This window comes from Mandrillus leucophaeus, unplaced genomic scaffold (genome assembly GCF_000951045.1).
Source record: "Mandrillus leucophaeus isolate KB7577 unplaced genomic scaffold, Mleu.le_1.0 Scaffold395, whole genome shotgun sequence".
Taxonomy (NCBI): domain Eukaryota; kingdom Metazoa; phylum Chordata; class Mammalia; order Primates; family Cercopithecidae; genus Mandrillus; species Mandrillus leucophaeus.
In genome coordinates, this window is record NW_012104198.1 from 2,952,452 (window position 1) to 2,955,294 (window position 2,843).

A 2,843-nucleotide genomic window follows, 5' to 3' on the forward strand; every position below is an offset into this window, starting at 1 on the left:
CTGGCGGTTGAGGCCAGCCTGGCCAACATGGCGAAACTGTCTCTACTAAAAAAAATGAAAAATAAAAAATATTACTGAGGGCAGGGTGGTGCGTGCCTGTAGTCCCGAGGCCGAGGTGGGAGGATTACTTGAGCCCAGGAAGTCGAGGCCAGCCTGGCCGACATAACGAATCCCCGTCTCCACTAAAATACAAAAATGAAAAAATGTTTCCAGAGGTGGGACCGCACAGGCCTGTAGGCGCGAGGCGGAGGCGGGAGGCTCTTCCATGATGATCGCCCTGAAAGGCATTAGTTGTCTTTCAGTCCTCAAGATTTTCGGAAGCCCAAGCACTTGAGGCCCCTACGGAGGCTTCCTCCTTTTCTATCTGCCCTCGTTGGCCCATCTAGGGTGTCCCTTCAAGAGAACCTACCTCAGAGACAAAGCAGTGGTGGCGGGGTCGGCAGCAGTTGGCGACAAAGTGTGGCTGGAGGAGGAGAAAATATTCTGTGATGTCACTGCCCCAGGATGATGGACCAATCAGGGCAGTCAGTGAACTCCATCTGGCCAATTAGAAGTCAGAACAGTAGGCGGGACAAGCCAAGCTGATGTGGGGTCTCTCAGTTCAGGCTCCAGGGACAGAACCTCCTCAAAGCGAGGGCAGAGACTCTGATTTTCCCGCCTAAAGTATTCCCTGGGATTGGCTAGTCCAAGTTCAGAGTACGCATGCTCTGATTTTCTCTTTAAATCCTTTCAAAATCAGAGTACGCATGGGCTGATTTTACCTTTCCATTTTTCCTATCCCCCCCACCACCCCCCACGGTGCATTTGTTATCCAGTTTTAATAAGCAGTGTATACGAAGCAGGTCGCCATCTCAAATCCTTCCTGTCAGTTTCTAACTTTTTCATGTATGGGATTTTTCCTAGGAACTCTTTACTAACGTAAGAAATTTGGGCCGGGCACGGTGGCTCACTCTTGTAATCCCAGCACTTTGGGAGGCCACAGCTGGTGGATCGCTTGAACCCGGGAGGCAGAGGTTGCAGTGAGCCACGATCACGCCAGTGCACCCCAGCCTGGGCAACAGAGCGATACCCTGTCTCTTTTCTCTACACACACACAAAATTAGCGAGGTGGGGTGGTGTGCCTGTAGTCCGTTACTCAGGAGGCTGGGTTAGGAAGATTGCTTGAGCCCAGGAGTACGAGGTTGCAGTGAGCCATGATTCGGCAACTGCTGCCTACCTGGGCCACAGAGCAAGATATTGTCCAAAAAAGAGAGAGAGAGATAGAGAGAAAGAAAGAAAGAAAAATTTCAATGTGTCAGTCCCAGTGGCTTATGCCTGTAATCCCAACAGTTTGAGAGGGTGAGGCAGGAGGTGGAAGGATCACTTGAGGCCAGGAGTTCCAGAACAATCTGGGATACATAGTGATACCCCCATCTCTATAAAAAATTTTTTTAAAAAGAAATTTAAACTAAAAAAAACTCACTTCTATATATGTTTTTTTCTAAAAGACCAAAAAACCAGAAATATATTTTACCCATTGATATTAATAATATTTATAATAATAGTATTAAAAAGAGTATGTAATTAGGGCCCACTGTGTTCATCAGGGAGCTCATAAGTCAATTTGTCTAAGAAGTCTCCCTTACCCCCATCCCTAGCACCTCCAACAAGTCCCCATTCCTCTCTAGGCTTTCCATGTACAGCCCTGATCTCTCTAAGATCCCCCCAGGATGACAGGGAGCTCTCTTAGGGCAGGGACAGGGCAATGGCCCTTGAGCCCAGCACAAAGCCCTTTATGTGCATCTTCCCATTGATTTTCACAACCTTCTCTTGAGTTAAATACTATTATCATCCCTAGTGTGCAGATGTTGAGACTGAGGCTCAGAGAATTAAGCAGTCTGCTCAAGGTCAGTGGGTGACACAGCTGGGATTCACCCAGAAGTTGAACTGAGTCCAAAATCTGTGCTTTTATTTATGTATTTATTTATTTTTAATGAAAATAATTTCCATAATCTTATCTCAAATTGTAATCCCCACGGATTAAAAATCCCAGTGGGGGAGGTTTTCCCCTTGCTCTTCTTGTGACAGTGAGTTCTCACGAGATCTGGTGGTTTTATAAGCGTCTGGCATTTCCCCTGCTGGCACTTCTGTCTCCTGCCACTATGTGAAGAAAGTATCTGCTTCTTCTTCACCTTTGGCCATGATTGTTTCCTGAGGCCTCCCCAGCCATGCGGAACTGTGAGTCAGTTAAATCTCTTTCATTTATAAATTACCCAGTCTCGGGCAGTTCTTTATAGCAGCATGAGAATGGACTAATGCATGGCTGCATCACTCTAATCTCTATCTCCATGGTCATTGCCTTTGTTTGTTTTCTGTTACTATAACGGAATACCACAAATTGGGTAATTTATAAAGGATAGAAGTTTATTTAGTGTACAGTTCTAGAGGCTAGGAGTCCAAGAGCATGGCGTTGGCATCTGGTAAGGGTTGTGCCATGATGGAAGGATGAAAGACAAAAGCAAGTGCAGGAGACAGACAGAGAAAATGTGGCTAAACTCCCTTTTATAACAAGCCCAGTCTCGTGATAACTAATCCAATCTTTTGATAATGGCCTTAATCACTTCCTCACAGCCCCACCTCTTAATATTGTTACAATGGCAATTACATTTCAACACAAGTTTTGGTGGGGACATTCAAATCATGGCAGTCATACTGCCTTCTTCTCTTCTCGCTGTGTCAGATCTCCCTACCTCAATCTGATAAGGACATTTAGGGCCCACCCAGATAATCCAGGAGAATCTCCCCATCTCAGGATCTTTAACACAATTACGTTTTTCTTTCTCTTTTTTTTTTTTTTTTTTTGA

At 45.6% G+C, this 2,843-nt stretch overlaps 1 protein-coding gene across 1 annotated transcript in view; it reads right to left on the reverse strand.

Moving 5' to 3' along the window:
- LOC105547741 (protein SSX8) overlaps positions 1-653 on the reverse strand; it is an 11,462-nt gene extending 10,809 nt beyond the window's left edge. The window contains exon 1 of the mRNA XM_011991442.1: positions 410-653. The gene's annotated coding sequence lies outside the window, so the exon portion shown is untranslated. The remainder of the gene's footprint in view (positions 1-409) is intronic.
- Between the last annotated feature and the right edge of the window lie 2,190 nt (positions 654-2,843).